The 11,400-nt window shown below is 38.6% G+C and overlaps 1 protein-coding gene across 9 annotated transcripts in view; it reads right to left on the minus strand.

The window, feature by feature from the left end:
- zeb2b (zinc finger E-box binding homeobox 2b) overlaps window positions 1-10,990 on the minus strand; it is a 464,098-nt gene extending 453,108 nt beyond the window's left edge. For all 9 annotated transcript variants that reach the window (XM_044345276.1, XM_044345278.1, XM_044345274.1 and 6 more), the window contains exons 1-3: window positions 10,751-10,990; window positions 9,599-9,687; window positions 5,792-5,868 (exon numbers count right to left, since the gene is read on the minus strand). The gene's annotated coding sequence lies outside the window, so the exon portion shown is untranslated. The remainder of the gene's footprint in view (window positions 1-5,791; window positions 5,869-9,598; window positions 9,688-10,750) is intronic.
- Between the last annotated feature and the right edge of the window lie 410 nt (window positions 10,991-11,400).

Here is an 11,400-nt window from a genome sequence, read left to right on the forward strand (position 1 = left end):
TTCCCTCTCCTCCTCTTCTCATCTTCCTACTTTCTTCCCTTCCTTGTTCTATCTCTGAGCCCAGATAGATAAATAGAGGATCAATCTGTGCACCATTTACTGACCGTCGGGTCTTAACATTCATTCTGGTGCCAGACAACAGACAGCTTTAATAACAAAACAGTAATAATAATAATACATGTGTAGGAATATGAGTAAATCTTCCCACACAACTGCAGACAGTGAACGTGCATGAAAAGATTCAATATCATTGGTGTATATTGATTTTCAATTGAATCGTACTGTTATAAACTTTCCATTTTTTAAACTCCACTGGATTCAACTGATGGTAGTACGTTTCTGACTGGTTTATCAGTTTTAGTATCTGTCAGTTTTCCTAATCAATAGTTACCTTGGGAATGTAAAGCGGTTTCTTTCTTCAACATCTTTTTAAAAAGGCTAAATGTCTTTATTATTTAGGTCAAAGCAGAGCAAAGAGATAATGGGAAAGTGAAGTCGATAAAGCTCTGACCCCTGACCTCCTGCTTGTAATGGTGGCGTTACAGTCGTCTTAATTTATTCCTAGAAAATATGACCTCATCAACGTTTCACTAAACATATCAATCTTTGTATTTTACTGAAAACATCTTGAGTTTCAGTTTGTTTTTTTTGCAAAACTGGACTAAGATATTTAAATTCATGAGCGACAAGGTTTGTTTTTTTGTTGCCCCATCATCAAAATATCTCAAAAAGTAATCAATAAAATGTGTTTGACTGAACAATTCCTGCACCATTAATCTATTTCAAACAAAATATCACTTAATCTGATTAAAATATTCATTCACCTACAGCATCTGTGTGCATCAACCCATCAGTCATCTCATCCGTTCATACATCAATCTATCCTGTGTGGTAACAAGCTGCGGTACAGTTTGCAGCCATTACTCACGGTGACAGTGAAGAAGTGACTGCCAATAATCCCAACAGTGAATACACGTCAAAGACAACTTACGCCGAGCTCTCTGTGACGCCGCTGGATTTCAGACATGAAAGATAGACTTGATTCACCCCCCCCCCCCCTTTCTGACAGCGAGCGTAAAGCCTCCGCGCTTTCATTGGACGTGGCCCGAGTCAAATTGTTCATTTTACCTCTAATCGTGTCATTTATCAAAATGCTGCTCAGCCGCGTCAGTAAGTGCAGTTATGCTAACTAGATCTGAGCGAGGCCACGGAGAGGACTAACCATCATTCAGCTTTTGGGAGGTTTAAAACAGATGTTAGCCGAAGCAGGTACCGAGCAGATGTTTTCAGTGCTAGTTGGAGGTTTAAAATGTCATATTTAACAAACGTTTAGTGGAGGAAAGCAGGTTTTAGCTTCATTTTCAGGATCAAGCACAGTAATACGCTGACTGTAGAGTCACTCAACTGTAACATCAGACCTTGACCTCTGACCTTTCTATGAGGGGGAGGGAGGCAGCAGGCAAAAGGACAGATTTCTGCTCAAGAAAGCAGCAGATTTAGTATTTATACTCTATATAGCGGTACATTCAGCTCTGTGTGACATTATTACTTGTTATTTCTTTTCTTATCATGAATAAAAATGCTCAGCTGCTCCGTTTCCTGGTACAAAATCTCATCTCTTCAACAACCTTTTCTAAACAATTGATTGATTCATTGATTTTTTATACATCTTTAAGACATACAAGATATTTTCTGGATGAACTGATTCATTTTTCAGGACGCCGAAGTACAAAACATGAAGCACAGTTCATGTTTAAAACTCTGTCTCACTTTAAGGCCGCTGCAGGGCGGGTTGTCTGCTACATGGTTGGTAGTTCGATACCCGGATCCTCCTGTTTATGTGTCAAAGTGTCTATTAGCAAGATACTGAACCCTCAGTTGCTCCTGATGGGAATGAGAGGCAAAAATTGTAAAGCAATTTGTCCATTAAGGTAGAAAAGCGCAATATTAGTGCAGAACATTTAACATTTTAATACTTAAAGTTAAAAATGTGGACATACAGCTCTGATACTGAGGTGTTTTGAGGTGCTGGTTTTATTAAGCATCGCTCAGTATCCAGTTATATCTTTAAGAGCAGCTTCATTGTGTCTGAGCAGATTTGATGTTATCTGGACCTTTAATTAAAAGCTTTGACGGGTATTTAAGTTGTTGTTTGACAGTTTATTTCATCCGTCAGGTCCTACATGATTGAATTTATTTTAATGATGCTTGTTTGTGTTAATGAACTGATGTTTTTATTTACTTTTCTCACATCAGCAGCTACCAACCGCAGTCTCTTAACCTTTAGGATAGCAAAAAAAAAAAACCTTTTTCATACCGACATCCAAAAGCTGCTCAGTCATACCGCACAGTCGCCATCGCCAGGAAACTCTTTTTAATTATCAGATGCAACGCCGCCACTCGAGCAGCTGGGTTATGAGACTGTATCCTCCTATTTGGATTTTATTGAGACGGTATCAACCCGGGGCAGATCACCACCACAACACAAACACCGGTCAATTTACCCATTTTGCATCCAATTCTCGCTGATGATTATGAGCCGCTTTGCCTCGGTTGATGGAGAGATTAATCTTGCTTTGATAGAAATATGTCAGTTTCTGCTGGGCTGTGATGGATGTGATTTATCATTCCGGACAAATCTATGCCTGAACGTCCCTCCTCCTGACAGCTCTATTGTGGCAAGAATGTCCCAAAATGTCACCTGTTGTACGCCCAGTGACCTTCTAATTTTCTAATTCAATTTCGAGATCTCCCCCCCCTCCCCTCCCCCCTTCCCCTCCTCCCTCCCGGCTCGTCCACTCATATCATGAAGCAGTAATAACAATTACACACCGTGACTGGCTCCAAAACCTGCAATTCCACCACTTTAAATCAAAACCCAAGTAGTCTTTTATTAAGCTGCCCGGTTAAATCAATCTAAATCTAAGCATAATAACTCTCTAATCAGGTGCTGGGGAGAATAATAGGTTGTCACGCTCGAGGAAAAATAGGCAATCATGGAATGTTTTCTTTAATTAGGCCGGCTAAAGTAGAAGGGCACGGCAGGAGAGCGGGACACATTCATCATAGCCAAGGTGGGAAATTACTTCAATTACTCAGGAAGGGGAGAGTGAACAGAATTACAGAAGTCAGAGAAGCAGAAGAGAGGAGACCGTGATCTGCAAGGAAGTCCAAATGACATCGGTGGTATGGGGGGGGAGAGGGGGGGAGGAGGGGGGGGAGGAAGAGGAGGCAAGGAGTGAGGTAGGAAGGGAAGGAGGACGGAGGAAAGGTGGAAAAATGGTTAAAAAAAAGTGGAGAAATGTGTCTAAATGTGCAAGAAGAGGAGGATCAAAGTGTTGTCAGTCGATTATTATTCATTTATTTTGTTTTCATCAATCATGTTTGTTATGTTGTCTTTTATTTTGCTGTTTCTGGGCAAAGTCTGAAGTTTGCTTTTTGGTTTTCATCTTTTATCCAATTTTATGCTTTGGTAAAAAAAAAAAAAAAAAAAAAAAAAGGAAAAAAAATTCTTAATTCAAAAAAGATCCACTTACTAACTTTTCCTGGAGCTTTCCACTTAATTTTACGGTTTCCACTTTAATAAAAAAACTTTAATTTTTATGCTGTTAGTATTTAAAAAGAGGAAGATGAGAAAGAAAAGATACAAAAAGTTGAGGGATGAATGCAGGTAACTTTTTTTTTTTTTTTTTTTTTTAATCAATGACAGAAGGGCAGGAAGATGGCAGCAAATGTGAAAGAATAACAGATGGTGGGAAGAGAAGGATGAAAAAGGAGGCGAGAGGAAGGAAAAAATGCTGAACAGGAGAAAGAAGGAAAGTTGGAAAGAAGAAGAAAGACACTAAAAATGATGAGTGAGGGGATAGGCGGAAAGAGGAATGAAAAGAAGAAGGGAAAAGGAAAAGGAGAGAAAACTGGAGTTACAAAGATTTAAGATTGTGGAGAAGAGTTTCAAATTTCAAGTCTACCAATTAAACTTCCAAGCGAAGTGATAAAAGGAGAAGTAAGGCGAGCGAAACCTCTCAGATCGCCAGTCGCCTCTCGCCACGTGCTGTAAAACAATCCTCCATCACTCATCCTAAAAACTGGACTCCTACCTACACGTCCGACCAACCCTCCTCCCAGCGTCTGTCTGTCAGCTTTCCCAGAATGCAACGAGAGAGAACGACCGTAGCGAGCGCCCCGGCTGTAATTCCTCCCCGAGACGACGAGATAAACGGCCTCTTACTGTAACCGGATCTGTTGATTCGGACGAGGCTTTGGCAGGTGGTGGATCCGGTTTGTTGGGTGACTGAAGACCTGCCAGCTGGGCCGGCGGCCAGATAAACACACAGATTATGACTTTTGATAACTGCGACGCTTCCAGGCTCTTCCAGGCTGGCTCCACCGCTCGCTTCAGATGAAGTAGTTGGCGTGACGGTGACGAGGATCAAAGCACTTTCACTCTTCCACCACGATCCATTTATTAGGTACTTTGACAAATTAACAGCCGAAACCAAATGTGTCTGAGTGAATTTTACAAGGAGGAAAGCAGCCTGTGTTCCTCTGATAGCACATGAACGCCCCACTGCCATTTGAGCTACAACAATTAGTCGATTAATCAATTAGTCGATTGACAGTAAATTGACTACTGGTTTCACCTTCTCAAATATGAAAATATTGCTTCTTCTTGTCTTAACAGTAATCTGAATTTCTTCAGTTTCTGAACTGTTGATCAGACAAAATAAATGTTCCTCCATCATCTGACTGTAATGACAAACAGCAGGAGCTTTTTTTAAGCTTTTTCCCCCCATTAAATATACTTTTCTTCATAAAAGAGAAGATTAAAAAGCATGATACTCAAACAAATATACAGAAAAAAATTAGTAGTTGATCCGTACAGATGTGAACTGTAATTGCAAAATTTAATGTTTCATTGGAGACAAAGTAAACAAACTGCTGTGAGTACAAGTCGTGGACAGACAGCGCGTCGCTAACAGAGATTTTGAAGAGCAACGACCAAACCAGCATCTAACGGGTCCGTAGTGACATCTGCAGGTATGTTTACATGATGTTTGATGTGCTGCAGCTGAGCAGCTGATTAGCTACGTAGCTGCTAACTGACGTTAGCGGTGAACGTTAGCTTGGTGGCTCGTTCAACAAGCTGCAGGACGAGACGTGTGTTCACGTTTGTAAGTTATCATCGGGTTTTGATGATGTGGACACATTCATTCATTCATTCATTCATTGATTCACCACAATGTTTAAAGGAAGAAGGTATCATGTCTTTTATGTATTTTAAGATTTTATTTAAACATTAAACATCTTAAATGTTGTTTTCATTTAGGACTTTGAGCAAAAGTTCCTTGATTTAAGTGTTTTACAGGATAAATGGAAAGTAAACTTATATTTGTCATATATTTGATCCGACCCGTGACTCAAAACCGTGATATGATCTGAACTGTGAGTTTTGAGATCCGTTGCATCTCTTGTAAAAAACATATGTGCTCCAGAGTGAGGAGGTGTGACGGGTCAAAATAAGAAAAACCAAAAGAAAAACAATAACTGGACAAACACATTCTGCCTGCAGGAAACGTTTTTGACCTCAAATCTCTCTTAAACTGTTCACCTGTCATTTACTTTCACTACAAACACGCAGCTCATAAAGTATTAAGACAAACAAACACTGAAATACTTATAATTGAATCATCATGGCTGTGGTCGTCTAATGAGTTGTCTGCCAACAGCAGCAAAAAGAGAAATCAAAATCCACACAACATCTAATCATTGATAAGATTATCATGTAACTCACATGTACTGCAGGTGACACGTTTGGTCCACAGACCTCATCCATCACATCTGTCCAACAGCAGCCACGTAGCTCCAATCCTTCGAATGAAAACGTCAGTTTAATACCTTTGAAGTCTATTATTTCAAATCTAAACAGCATATTTTAATGTTTCACCACTAAAAGGCTCAGGTTCAGGTTTAGGTTTTAGCAACTGTTTTGACAATCGATTGATTGTTAAAGTCAGTTTTAAAGGTAGAAAATGTCAAATATTTCATGTAATTTGTGAGGATTTGCTGCTATTCTTTGTCTTGTGTGATGTTTAATTCAATATATTTGGATTCTGGACTGTTGTTTGAACAAAACAGGAAATATTATTACATCACTTTGGACTTTTCACACATTTTATAGACCAAACGATTGGTTGCAGCCACAGATTCACAGTTAAAATATGTTCTAAAAAGTGTTTTAAATCTTCAGTGAAGGTGTAAACAAAAGCAAGAATACTGTGAATGACCGACAGCTCCTGAATGCACCTCGGGAAGATTTTAACCAAACGAGCTTTAACTCCAACCCTCATCCAGAAGAGTCGCAGCAGCGGAGGACGAGCTGTGATAGCGGAAGACGGAGGAGGCTCCGTCAGTATCGCAGCCAGGTGGTAATCAGGCAGGGATCTGTGTTTGCACCGTGGCCGATCAATAAAAGGATTGCAGTGTATTCACATCTTGCAACTGTGCAGTATTATCAGGTCGGAGCGATCCATCACGACTTGATAGGCGGTTCGATGGCCGAGCAGTGGAGGAAGTATAACGCAGCTCCTGACTTTTCAAAGGATCTCGATGTTGGACGAGTTTGGACGGAAAACAGGTCGACCACCTCGGAATTTCAAGCCAGATGTGCACAAAACTTAAAAATCTCCTTTAAGGCTGCAACTAACGATTATTTTCATTATCAATTAATCTATTGAATAGTTTCTCCATTAATCGATTAGTCATTTAGTCTATAAAATGTCAGAAAATGGTGAAAAATCTCTGAGAATTTTAGTATATTTTCATGAAAAATGACTCAAAATGATTAAAAGATTATCAAAACAGTTGTTGATTAACTTTCTGTCCATTGACTAATTGATTAATTGAAGTGAATCAACTTATTCTTATTTAAAAGTCCAGTAAAATCATTTTAACTTGTGTTTATTTTCCCTCGTTTCTACTACAAAACGCTGCTGTTGCATCAAGATAAAGATGCTGTTTTGTAGAAAATCCTTCACATAAATTGATTTCTCTCAGAAACAGTTTGAAATATTCTCACTTCACTGATAGATTTGGAAAATAGACGATAAAATTTAGGAATAATTTTTGAAAAGAAATGACTCGGTGAAGGTAACGGTTATTTGGGTGCTTAAAAAAAGAGCATTGAAGCAAACTGTAACACTTATCTTGTGCTTTAAAAGTAAGATTTATTTCCTTTCTTTTCATCTTCTTCTGTCCTTCCTCTCTTCATTTCTCCCTCCTTTTACTCCCCTCCTCTTTCTTTCCTTGCTTCATGATCCTTACTTTCCTCCTTTCTTACTTTCTTACTCTTTTTTTGCTCCTCTCCACCTCATCTTCTCCTTCCACTTCCTTTCTGTCTATCATTTCTCTCTCATTTCTATTCTTTTCCTCTCCCTCTTTTCATTAATTCCTCTCTTCTCCTTCCTGTCTTTTCTCTTCTCACTCTTTCCTCCTCATTTTGTTTCCCTCCTTCATCTTTTTTTTTTTTTTTTTAATCTACCTCCCTCCTCTCTCTCTCTCTCTCCCTCTCTGCATGACTGAACAGAGAGCTCCATCATCATCGCAGGGCCAGCCCGAATTTTTGTTATAAAGGCAATAAATCATTTCAGCTTTCATCTATTGTTATTGATGAATGACCAATTATTTGTCATCTAATACGCTGAAAAACGATGACCCAGGGAGACGGATCAACTTCTTTGTTTTTTCCCTCCCGCGCTGCCTGATGTGACACAGGACAGCAGTGATGGATTGTATCCTTAAACTGTTATTACATGTATAATGTGGCGCTCAAATCCGACATCTCACTTAGTCCGCGTTCCTCCTCCCTAAACAAATAGATATCAGTTGCGTTGTAGAATAACAGAAGAGAAGATGATGATATTCTGCAGCCTGCGTGATCAAGAAGTCAGAGTTATGAAAAGATGAATTGAGGTCAGTCGGGGTGAGACGTGTAGACGTGTGCTACACCAGTGTAGAGTATTTATAATATCTTTTTTAAAAAAGTTGAATAAAACCAACTTCATGATGTGTCAGCCGCCTGCAGATGAGTTTGGCTGCATGACGCTGCAAAGATCCAGCCAGCTGATGAGTTAAGGCGACTTCACACCGCGCGACAACAACGATCCTGTAAGTTTATCGCATGTCACATTGCGCAAGAGGCCTCAGAATGTACAATATCGATTTGAGACTGTGTGAATCGTAGCGTCACAGTATAAAAAGTATATGAGAGCAGAGGTTCGTTATTCATCTGCTACTGATGTTTAAAAATGCAGCAAAGTCACACAAACTGATTTTTCGTTTCACCTCCATTGTTTTGGTGTTTGTGTGCCGTGGAGGTTTGAAAGAAAACGACTGTTTTTTACCTTAATTTCATTCAAAAAGCTTCGCCATTGTATTCTGTTTTGTTTAACGTCTATTCTGTTTGTAGATGTGGGTTGTAGCAGGAGTCATATCGTGAGAATTGGATCTTTTGTCTCCGGCTGTCTTTGGTCTCCAAAGCTGCAAATCGGTCGTCAGTGGAGGCGTCTCACAGTGAGATTTAGGACGTTATTTCGGATTGACAAGCAAAGATTTCACCACATTTCTCTCATGATTGTCAACTTCCATCTCAAACAATGGTAAAGGCAAAATCGCACAGACTGAAGGGGCCTTTAGTCAATAAGACAACAGCACCTTGAGTGCGTGGCAGTAGCATGAAACGCAGGTGTAATTCACGCCATTAGATGGAGATGCTGCATTCTGGAGATGCTGCATTCTCTCCATACTGACTATTAAAACAACTTGACAGTTTTAGAGAAATCAACTATTTTGAAGTGTTTGCAAAATCTACAAAAAGTGCAGTGATCTTCTGTTAAACTTGCAGCTTTTTCACACTTGAGCACATACACACAATGAAAAACAAACACAATTATATGCTGTGAATAATGTCCCTTTTTTCCATTTTATGTAAAAAGAAATGATCATTTCTAATATTTGACTGCATTTGAAAAAAAGGTGTCTCGCTTACTGCTGAAATATTTATTAGATCACAACATTTCGGTCTATCTGACCTTCATCAGGTATATGGGCAGCATCACAACACTTCCATACATATATTAGATATATATATATATATATATATATATATATATATATATACACACACATAGGAGCTGCCCAGTCATCCAATCAGAAGACTAGAGAGATTGGTAGCAAGTCGCATTTAAAAGATTAGAAAGATACAAAATGACACATTATAACGATGCAAATAATAAATATTTCAGCAGTTAGTGAGACAGTGTGTGGAAGTTCCTCTCATTAACACTTAACTGCAGACATTTCCTCCACAATTCAATCTTTTTAGTGTTTATGATTATTTAAATTTTAATATAATTTGCTAAAACTGTGGATTTGTTTGCAATTATTCTGATTGTGTTGCTTACCCTAATGGATATCTGTATTTTTCTTCCATAAATTTGTTTAGTTTTAGTTATTTAGTGGTAATTAGAGGACAGTTTACAACTTCATTTTCACAGTAACACAACAGTAACTGAGTGAACGTGTCAGCGGTCCTGTGGTTTACCTGTTCAGGGTCCTGCTGTGGGGTTAAACAGGGTTTGTGTACCGGAGCGAGGTCGCAACACATCAGATCTCACTTTCACCACAATATAACTGCAAAAAGAAAAAGAGAGACGGATAGAGAGATTAAGTTCCCATCCGAGACACTCAATCACTTTTTCTCCACATCCCATCAATCACTGGCCCGGTCATGAGCGTTTTATACACAAGATGTTTCTACTCAGCCTTCAGTTACCAAAGAGATCAAATATCCAACCACTGAAAAATACAATGACAATATTGTAGAATATCTCGTATGAGTCAATTCAATCATTCAATACTATCAATAACAACAATAGCATTTAGAACAAGCTACAGCGAATAGCAGAACAAACCTTTAATCCTGTTAGAATTACATGTATTTTGACTCCTATGACTTTGTTTATTGATTAGTCGATTAGTTGCTGCTTTGATGTGTCATATGAAACATTAAAAGGTTAACACATCTTCTTGAGCTGTGGAAAATTATTATACGCATATAACTCAAACGATAAAGAAAATATTGTTAGTTGCAGCCCTATCAGTTTGTTGTTTGTTGTCCAACATACTGTATTTAACATTAATATAATATATCCATGGGTACCCCAACAGCTACATTACTGTATATCTGTGTTTTATGCCTGTATAATCAAGTTTAGTGATGGAAAATTTAAGTTTTTAAGTAATTTTAAGTATTTTTTCTTCTTTCTGTCACAATTAAGACCTGTAGAAAATTAAAAATTACAACAATTGTTGTTGTCATTTTTATCGACTGTAGTAGTGAACAGCAACTAAGTATTTACCCAAATAACGTGACTGTGTTACAGAACAGATTTAAGGTATCTACATAAACTGTAAAATAGACTAAAAAAATAATGGACGTAGCCACCGTGACGCCTTCCATTGGTTTTTGACTTTTGAAGCCTGGCATTTGGCATTTTGATCGTCGCCATCTTGGATTTTTGGGGCCAGAAGTGACCATCATATTTGGACGAGAGGCTGAAGCTAACCCTAAAGCTAGCTGCTAGCTTGGTTAGCACGGTGCATGATTACAGTCTATGGTTAACTGTGCTAATGCTAATGCTAACGTTCGCTAGCGAAAAACAGTCTTAAAACCATTAAAACAAAGTGTACTTACCGGAAAAACTGAACATCTGAGGGTCTTTTAGTACAATCAAACGCTGAGCAAGATTGTATTACGCGAACAAAATGTTACAGTTAGCTTTCATGAACTGAAAACACACTGACATAGCGACGGCTACGCCTATACTCGTGTATAGGCGCCAATCACAACGTAGCCGCGCCCTAAAGCATACCCTGCTTTATCGTCTATTTTTACTCTAAATGGGGCCATAATTTACAAAATGAACATCATGCTGCATTGAAGAAGACTTGAAACAAGCGATTAAGACCATAAACTCATTAGGAAAGTGTTTACTGAGGTAATAAATAAAGTGAGAAGTAGGGTCATTTTCTGATATACTTCTACACAGTCAGACTTCTTTTATGTGCCATTAGAGAGAATGCAGGTTTAAATCACTTCCGCATTGGCTTCACATTTCAAACCCAGAAATACCTGCTTTGGCTTCAGAGGATTGGATCACAACCTGTCATCACCCTGACCACTGACCAATCAGATCACTGGAAAAAAAAAATCATTCCTGCAGGATCCTCACATGGACAAAAGTCCTGAGTTTACAATAAAATGACAAGTAAAAAAGAGAAATATATATTTTTATAGATCAGTAGAAACATTTTATTGCTCCAGGTAGGGCTGGGCAATATATC

Source organism: Thunnus albacares, chromosome 24 (genome assembly GCF_914725855.1).
Source record: "Thunnus albacares chromosome 24, fThuAlb1.1, whole genome shotgun sequence".
Lineage (NCBI taxonomy): Eukaryota > Metazoa > Chordata > Actinopteri > Scombriformes > Scombridae > Thunnus > Thunnus albacares.